This window comes from Dermacentor silvarum, chromosome 5 (genome assembly GCF_013339745.2).
Source record: "Dermacentor silvarum isolate Dsil-2018 chromosome 5, BIME_Dsil_1.4, whole genome shotgun sequence".
In the NCBI taxonomy this organism is placed as follows: domain Eukaryota; kingdom Metazoa; phylum Arthropoda; class Arachnida; order Ixodida; family Ixodidae; genus Dermacentor; species Dermacentor silvarum.
The window spans coordinates 157,909,324-157,919,577 of record NC_051158.1 but is presented as its reverse complement, the minus strand read 5'-3'; positions in this window follow the sequence as shown (position 1 = coordinate 157,919,577).

Below are 10,254 nucleotides of genomic sequence, written 5' to 3'. Positions count from 1 at the left end.
TTTCGTTTTCGATTTTTTTACAGGGAAGCTGTTATGGGCTCAGTCTCCGATGGTCGTGTCCGCGTATAGAAAAAAATTGTAGCAGTTTCACCCGAAAGGCGAAGCATCAATTGCGATAGCAAATTAGTAGAGAGCTATACGGAGTAAGGATAGTAGTTTTATCAGCTGTATAAACTTGGACATGCAATAGCACCAGCAACGCGCAGAACTGTTGTCCACGCCGTCGGTGTTTTGGCCGCATTCGTACCGAACGCGCGCGGCGTTGGTGAATGTTGCCGGTGCCTCTGGCGGCGGCTCGGAGGTTTTCGACGAGATCAGAATGGGACACTCGTCGAGCAGCGTCGGAAATCTTACCCACCTGCTCGCCTCGCAACGTTTTTGTATAAATACGCATTTGGTGCCGCAGCTAAATATCGCCTCCCCTCCCTCCCATCCCCCATGGGCGTACGCGTGATGGAAGAAGTCGCGTTTGCTCTCTATACATAGTGATTGTAAAGGAGGAAAGAGACGCTTAATTTTGGCAGCCCTTCAGGGAGCAGGGTGCAGAACGCTCGTTTGCTCTCCGACGTCCGTTCGCCCCCCGTGAAAGCGCGCGTCCCAGCCTTCGGAGCGCGGCGACGATTTCATCGCCGTTGACGTCATACGGAACCTCACGGTGACGCCGACGGCAGAAATCCACTTTGAAGTGTCCATATAATTGCTATCGCAATAAAAAAAACTCTTATTGGCCGTATGCTGTATGTGCGAACGCAAGCGCGCGAGGAACGCGCGCTTTCACAGGGAGCAAACGCACGACGGAGAGCAAACGCGACTTCTCCCGTCGCGCGAAAGGCCATGGCGGGACGGCAGGGAGGGAGGGGAGGCGACGTTTATCTGCGGCACCAAATGCGTATCTTGCGACCGGGCGCAAGGGGAACTGGCGACTCTATTACAGTCTGAGAAGATTTCACATAAAAGGCATGCACTGCCGATGTTTTGTTTCATGACAGTTGTTTATGAACTGCCATTCTCAAAATTATGAGGAGCTGTAAAAACTTGGACATGTAGCAGCACCAGAAACGCGCAGAACTGTTCTCGACGGCGGCGGCGTCTTGCCCGCGTTCGCACCGAACGCGCGCGGCGTTGGTGACGTGTTTATGAAGAGCGTGCCAACCTTTTCCGTACACCCTATGGCGGTGTACCGTAGCGACCATAAGGCCATGGTTCCTGTGGTCACCAAACGAATGAAAACGACCGGTTCATATATATTTGACATTCTTTAATAGTTCAAATAACCAATTACGTCATCATATCCTAATAGTCATAATCGGAAATACACAATTCCCACCATAGTAGAGCTTAGCTGGTCTTCCATCTCCACCCCAGTGGAAGGGCTGAGAGTTTATTTCTTTCCTTATCAGTGGAGACACTTTTTTCGTTTTTCTTTGTATCTGTTCCTTGTCATGCATATGTAAAACATGTCTGTCAATAAAATAATCAGTTGGAAGTCCGCGGTTGTCCGCGTCTGCTTTCGTCCCCGTGTCGCATTACCATTTGGAGAGAAGGAGGAGTTACTGCGCGCTCATTACGTTGATTCTGTCAGCGCTGAAGTGCACGCATGTCGCGTTGAAGGCCGCGGCCCCCAGCTCCCGCCCCTCCCTTCCCCTCTCGGGATCACTAGCCTTTCTGAAAAAAAAGCGCGTAAATTTTAGGGGCGAAGCTCCTTAGGGTGTGGGTCGTTCCCTCCTCTGTAGTAGTAGTAGTATGTCGCCACCTGTAGTTTTATGAAGTGTTCACTAGATGGCGTTCCGGTTCCGCTTCCACTTCCGGTTCCACTTCCGGTTCCGGTTCCACTTTGCGCGCGTTCGGTGCGAACGCGGGCAAAACGCCGACGGCGTCGACAATAGTTCTGCGCGTTGCTGGTGCTGCTGCATGTTCAAGTTTATAGAGCTGATAAAACTACCTTGAGTCACTCGTTCGCGACGCGCGCTCTCTTTATCTCTCGTCCGTAGCTGTGGTTTACCTGAATGATCCCCCGGTGCTTCGCCCACTCATCATCATTCACTTCGTGGATATGCTGTGATTTTTTATTGTAGCGTTGTGTTGTTCCCAGATATAAGATTACTTTTTTCTTTCAAGATCGTTGTCGACAGTGCCGTTGTAGGTGAAACTGATGTTGCGGCTCGACGTGGCCTTTGGGCCTGAAATCCACCAAGCCCATTGGTGAGTACGTCCGGTAATAGGAATGAAGGGAAAAGGGTTTATTTTACAGTATTTACACTCGCTCCAGATATCGAAGCTCACTCCATCAGGAGCATATTAAACGCCTGACTTCACATCAGGACACGTCATAACCACACTAACTGCACCAAAGCTCTCCGCTTTTAATACAGTTGTAAAGAGGTTTATTGGGCAAGCCTAACAAACAGACGGTAGCTCGGGAAAGTACGCAGAGAGAACAAGATGTTCGAACGCCAATCTCGTGCGTTTTGCTTGAGATGATGATCGCTGAGACCGAGATGTCGTCTTCATTCCTTCATTATAATTGCCCGCATGGAGAAAGGTGAATGCATCCTGGCGATCTAACAGGTGGGAACAAGAGGGTCGAAGTACGGCTTGAGGCGGTCTACGTGAATAACATTCGTCCACTTCGACGATGGTCGCCGGGAGGTGTAAGAGGTTCAATGACGTAATCTACGGGGGAGGTACGCTCTACGGCGCGGTAGGGACCACCATAATTTGAGAGTAGTTTGGATGACAAACCAGGAGCGCAGGGTGGTACATGCAGCCACACAAATGCTCCAGGAGGGAACGTTGCGGTAGGAGAGGGGTCGTTATCTCGGGAGTTTTTCTGGCGCTGTTGGTTGACCGTAGTAAATCGCTTGGCTAGTTATCGGCAATCTTCAGCGTAACGGGCGGCTTCCGACACGGGCGTGCACTCTGAGGCATCTGGTGCATATGGCAGCAACGTGTCGATAGTGTGCGACGGCTGGCGACTGTACAGAAGGAAGAAAGGGGAAAACACGGTTGTGAATTGTGTAGCGGTGCTATACGCGTCGCAAATGGAAGAACCAGGTCCCAGTTTGTTTGATCAGATGCAGCATGTGTCGCAAGCATGTCGCCCAGTGTCCGCATAAACCGCTCAGTCAGACCGTTCGTCTGAGGGTAGTAGGCAGTACTCATCCAATGTACAATATTGCACTGGTGGAGAAGTGCTGTCACTGTCACGGTCACTGAGGAGTTCGCGAGGAGGACCGTGTCGAAGCACAAAACAATTGAGGATGATATAGGCGAACGAGCTGTCGCCGTGGGAAGAGCAGCAGTTTCGGCATGTCGTGTAAGGTGGTCGACAGCAACGATAGCCCATCGGCTGCCCACCGTGGTCAAAGGCAAAGGTCCATACAGGTCAATTCCAACGCGGTCATATGGGCGGTCTGGGCACGGAAGGGGCTGTAATGAACCTGCGGCAGGATGTGGTGGTTGTTTTCATCGCTGATATTTTGCCTAAGCGTTCACAGGTATTGAAGACACCGGCGTGAGCACGTGGCGGGTCGGAGTGAAAGGACGCGTGGATTGTAGAGGGAAGCGTTCGGGGGATAACTAATAGCCACTTCCTACCATCTGGCGAGTAGTTGCGCCGGTAGAAGAGGCAATCACGAATGCTGAAGTGCGAAGCTTGAAGTCGCAGTGTTCGAGTGGTCGAAAGGGTGCGTGCCTCGGCTAAAACGGCAAGAAGCCAAGCTATCAATGGATCGTCGCGCTGTGCAGAGATGGTGTCGACATCAAGAGCTGACAATGGGTGGTCAATAGTGGATATTGACGCAGTGTCGGTGGATAGTGGTGACCGCGACAGTGCATCAGCATCTGCATGCTTCCGTCCGGAACGATATATAACGCGGATGCCATACTCTTGAAGTCGAAGAGCCCAGCGGGCAAGACGACCTGACGGATCCTTCAGCGAAGACAACCAACATAATAATGCATGATGGTCTGTAACTACATCAAACATGCGGCCAATAAGTATGGGCGGAACTTGACAAGCGCCGAGACTATTGCCAAGCATTCTTTCTCGGTGACGCTATAGTTGGACTCAGCCTTTGTGAGCGTTCTGCTGGCGTATGCGACGACATACTCTGCGAACCCAGGCTTTCGTTGTGCGAGAACAGCCCCCAGGCCGACACCGCTGGCGTCTGTGTGAACCTCAGTTGCGGCCGTATGATCGTAGTGGCGCAGTATAGGTGGTGATGTCAGGAGCCGGCGAAGAGTGGAGAAGGCTTGGTCACAGTCGGAAGACCATGACGAGAGATTGGTGGCGCTGCTTAAAAGTTGGGTCAAAGGCGCAATGATACAGGCGAAGTTGCACACAAACCGGCGAAAGAGACACGGTATGGGCGTTGTCGCACCGGCAAGTTGGAGCCGGTGTCGATGTAGTGAACAATGGTAGAAGTTCGGCCAAGGGCACGTTGGGCAACATTGAAAGAGTCGCGGAACTGGTAGAGCAGCTGGAGAAGAGCAGAGCATTCAAATGGCGATAGTCCGTCTGAGATCAACGAATTGAATAGGTCGGCAGCTTGTATATGAGATGGCGTCGAGGTCGCGTCATGATAAATCTTGATGCACGGAAAAATATTGGCCGATATCAATAGGTTGCACGCATCCAAGGGATACACCTTTAAGCAGTTTCTAAGAGGATTTGTGAGGCAGAGAGCGCTTGTTCCATTCGAAACGGAGAGGGTCGAATAAGGCAGGAGAAGCGGCTTCCGACTTAGAAGGAGGCGTGATGGTTCAAAGAATGCAGCTTCATCACATATGCTGTTGCAGAACACGGGGAGCAAAACAGCTGCTGTCGGCGGAATGTCTGTGTCTTCTGGTACGATTAGTTTGTGTGCGGCTTGATGAGTGTGGTTGCAGGGCTGGTCTCACAACGGGAAGAGCTCAAGTTCAGATCTGGCACAATCGATAACGGCGTGATTACGCGATAGAAAGCCCCAGCCAATTATGATGTGCGAGCAGGATGAAACGATGATAAACTGAACAATGTAGTGCTCTTTAGCGATCATAAATCGGGCAGTGCAGGATACTATAGGCCGAACAGGGGCTCCATTCGCTGTACGTAAGGGCATCATTTCACGTGGCGTGGTCACTTTTCGAAGCTTGCAGCAAAGTTTGGCATCTATAACAGAAACGGCAGCTCCGGTATCGACCGGAGTCATGAGGGAGCCATGAGTGCCACCTACAAAAACTTCGACAATATGCGACGGCAAAGTTCGAGGACTTGAGCATTTCAACAGCGCAGTTCTTGCCTCATGAACTGTGGGGGCTAGTTTCCCTCATTTTCAGGGGCTGATCGATGACACATGCGCGACAAGGAGCGGCGACGGGGTGAAGGTAAGCGACGAGACGTTGGTTCTGGATAATCGTGTGAAGACGTGCTTGTTTGAGGATCCGGACTTTCATAACAAAGATCCACGTAGTTCTGGGAACGGGCGTCTGAGTATCCTGGCGTACACAGCAAAAATGACAATGACTAAGCGAAAAATGGAATGGGTTTGGACGTGGGCACTAAGTGAAGCAAACTCCTGCGCACGATGCTCACATCGGCAGCGGAACGAAGAATCCTGCCCACGCTCTGCTACGAAGCCGTTTAGGCGGAGCGTTAGGGTGCGTCTACTGCTTGCTTTGTCGTTTTACAGCCACGCTGAGAGCGCGTGGCCGGCGTCTCTGGAAGAAGCGTGTGCCAAAGAGTTTCACCCGAAAGGCGAAGCGTCAATTGGAATAGCAAATTAGTAGAGCTGTACGAAGTAAGGATAGTAGGATAGACAGCGTTGCGTATGTGTTTTAAATGCGAAGCATTTCTTGGCGAACATTTGCTACTTTGACAGTATCTATCTATCTATCTATCTATCTATCTATCTATCTATCTATCTATTTATCTATCTATCTACCTATCTATCTATCTAGCCGCCTACGACTTTGTACTCTTATGATCATTTCGTTAACTTGGTATATAGCAAAATTGGCATACTATGACAAGAGTATATGCGAACATCAATGATATGTCATGACGTGAATGTCATGACGTGCATGTCATGTAGGTCATGAAACAGCCGTCTACGTCTTGGTGCTGTCATGGTCGTTTCGTTAGCTTGGTAGGTACCAAAATTGGCATAGTATGGCAGGAGTGTATGACAGACATAAATGATAGGTCATGACATTAATGTCATCTCATGCGTTTCATGTAGGTCATGACAATAACCCAGCGAAAAAGATTAACACTCAAAAACCACTGAAATAGGTTTGGACGTGGGTACAAAGTGAAGGAAACACTAAAGAATGCTTGTAGAAGTCATAGTCATGATCATGACTCAGCGAAAATGACAATGACTAAGCGAAAAATGGAATGGGTTTGGACGTGGGCACTAAGTGAAGGAAACTCCTGCGCACGATGCTCACATCGGCTGCGGAACGAAGAATGCTGCCCACGCTCCGCTACGAAGCCGTTTAGGCGGAGCGTTAGGGTGCGTCTACTGCTTGCTTTGTCGTTTTACAGCCACGCTGAGAGCGCGTGGCCGGCGTCTCTGGAAGAAGCGTGTGCCAAAGAGTTTCACCCGAAAGGCGAAGCATCAATTGGAATAGCAAATTAGTAGAGCTGTACGAAGTAAGGATAGTAGGAGAGACAGCGTTGTGTATGTGTTTTAAATGCGAAGTATTTTTTGGCGAACATTTGCTACTTTGACAGTATCTATCTATCTATCTATCTATCTATTTATCTATCTATCTATCTACCTATCTATCTATCTATCCGCCTACGACTTTGTACTCTCATGGTCATTTCGTTCATATTTAACGGCTTCCTCAATCTTTCCCACGTTATAATTTCGAATATCCCTTACTTTTTTCTTGTTGATTAGTTTTGACAGTTCAGCGAATTCTATCTGATCTCTTGAGTTGGACATTTTCATCTTCTGTCGTTTCTTTATTAGGTCCTTTGTTTCTTGGGAGAGCTTACCTACTGGTTGCCTTGGTGCCCTACCTCCCACTTCAACTGCTGCTTCTGAGATCAACCTAGTTACGGTTTCATTCATTACCACTATTTGTCTTTATCTTCCTTTTCTAAAGCTGCATATTTGTTTGCAAGCACCAGCCTGAATTGGTCTGCTTTTACCCTTACTGCCTCTAGGTTGGCCTGTTTCCTCTTGACCAATTTCACTCTCTCTCTCTTCAAATTGAGAGAAATCCTAGACCTCACTAACCTATGGTCACTGCACTTAACCTTACCTAACACTTCTACATCCTGCACTATGCTTGGATCGTTAAATATGGACGCAGCATTAAATCAGTCAGAAGAAAGCTTGGCATAGGACAAGGCAAGATGTATGCACTGAAAGATAAGCATGGTAATATGATTAGCAATTTCGATGACATAGTAAAAGCAGCGGAAGGATTCTATACTGACCTGTACAGTGCCCAAAACAGTCAAGCTACTTTCATTCGAAATAGTGATGAACCGGATACAGAAGCTCCTTCTATAACTATCGATGAAGTTAGAAGGGCCTTGAAAGACATCACCAGGGGAAAAGCGGCTGGAGAAGATGGAATAACAGTAGATTTAATCAAAGATGGAGGAGATATCATGCTCGAAAAGCTTGCGTCCCTTTATACGCAATGCCTCACAACTTCAAGTGTACCAGAGAGCTGGAAGAACGCCAACATTATACTTATCCATAAGAATGGAGACGTTAAAGAATTGAAGAAAACAGACCCATTAGCTTGCTTTCAGTATTGTATAAAATTTTCAAGATAATTTCCAATAGAATCAGGGCAACACTTGACTTCAGCCAACCAAAAGAACAGGCTGGCTTCAGGAAGCGATATTCTACGATGGATCATATCCATGTCATAAATCAGGTAATCGAGAAATCTGCGGAGTACAATCAACCTCTCTACATGGCTTTCATATATTGTGAAAAGGCATTTGATTCAGTAGAGATACCAGCAGTCATAGAGGCGTTGCGTAATCAAGGAGTACTGGAGGCATACGTGAATAACTTAGCAAAGACCTACAAGGATTCCACAGCTACCTTGGTTCTCCACAAGAAAAGTAGAAAGTTACCTATCAAGAAAGGGGTCAGGCAAGGTGGTGGTAAGTGGTTCTTGAGGGAAAGGGAAAGGAAGATAGCGCCAACCTTTCCCTTTCCCTCAAGGAGACACAATCTCTCCAATGCTATTCACTGCATGCTTAGAAGAAGTATTCAAGCTCTTAGACTGGGAAGGCTTAGGAGTGAGGATCAACGGCGAATATCTCAGCAACCTTCGGTTTGCAGATCACATTGTCCTATTCAGCAACAATGGAGACGAATTACAACAAATGATTGAGGACCTTAATCGAGAAAGTGTAAGAATTGGGTTGAAGATGAATATGCAGAAGACAAAAATAATGTTCAATAGCCTGGCAAGGGAACAAGAATTCAGGATCGCCGGTCAGCCTCTAGAGTCTGTAAAGGAGTACGTTTATCTAGGTCAATGACTCACAGGGACCCTGATCACGAGAAAGAAAATTACAGAAGAATAAAATTGGGTTGGAGTGCATACGGCAGGCATTACCAAATCCTGACTGGGAGCTTACCACTGTCGTTGAAGAGAAAAGTGTACAATCACTGCATTCTTCCGGTGCTAACATATAGGGCAGAAATTTGGAGGTTAACACGGAAGCTCGAGAACAAGTTAAGGACCGCACAAAGAGCGATGGATCGAAAAATCTTAGGACTAACGTTAGGAGACAGGAAGAGAGCGGTGTGGATCAGAGAACAAACGGGGATAGCCGATATTCTAGTTGACATTAAGCGGAAGAAATGGAGCTGGGCAGGTCATGTAATGCGTAGGATGGATAACCGGTGGACCATTAGGGTTACAGAATGGATACCAAGAGAAGGAAAGCGCAGTCGAGGTCGGCAGAAAACCAGATGGGATGATGAAGTTAGGAAATTTGCAGGCGCAAGTTGGAATACGCTAGCGCAAGACAGGGGTAATTGGAGATCGCAGGGAGAGGCCTTCGTCCTGCAGTGGACATAAAATATAGGCTGATGATGATTATGATGATGATGATGGTCATTTCATTAACTTGGTATGTACCAAAATTGGCATACTATGACAAGAGTATATGACGAACATCAATGATATGTCATGACATGAATGTCATGACATGCATGTCATGTAGGTCATGAAACAGCCGTCTACGTCTTGGTGCTGTCATCGTCGTTTCGTTAGCTTGGTAGGTACCAAAATTGGCATAGTATGGCAGGAGTGTATGACAAACATAAATGATAGGTCATGACATTAATGTCATGATATGCGTGTCATGTAGGTCTTGACAATAACCCAGCAAAAAAGATTAACAGTCAAAAGCCACTGAAATAGGTTTGGACGTGGGTACAAAGTGGAGGAGGAAGAGGAGGCGGAAAAAGAAGAAAGGAAAGGCAGGGAGGTCAACCAGACGCACGTCCGGTTTGCTACCCTACACGGGGGAAGCTGATTAAAGGGATGAAAAGAAAGGAGAGAGAGGGAAGAAAGTACTTGCAGTATGAACATGTGCAGTTGTCCAACACTTCACAGTCGGTCACTGAGGCCAGTCGACTTCATGAATTTTAACAATGCCCCCGTCGCTTTGTGAGCCTGCGACGCCTGGGGCCACGGTCCAAGAATCTTTGTCTGAAAACGGTCTCCTGTCTAATTTGTTTAACACACTCCGGAGAATGTCGCGTTCGGTCTCATAAAGATGACAAAAACACAACACGTGTTCCACCGTCTCCTCACAGCTGCACGAGTCAGAGATTGGTGTGTCGGACATGCCCAGAAGGAATGAGTACGCTTTCGTAAAAGCCACCCCTAACCACAGGCGGCAAAGTAAAGTTGCATCACGGCGGGGTAAGTTCGGTGGAATTTGTAGCCTCTGTGTAGGATCCAGCCGGTGGAGATGACAGTTCGTACAATTCGGGCTGCTCCGATTTGTACGAACTGTACGAATACGATTTGAACGAATCGGGTACAAAGTGAAGGAAACACTAAAGGATGCTGGTAGAAGTCAGTCATGAGCATGACTCAGCAAAAATGAAAATGACTCCGCGAAAACAGATTAACACTCAAAAACCACTGGAATGGGTTCGGACGTGCGCACTAAGTGAAGCAAACACTAAAGTATGATAGTAGAAGTCATGGTGATAACCATGACTGAGCAAAAATGAAAATGACTGAGCAAAAAATTAACACTCAAAAGTC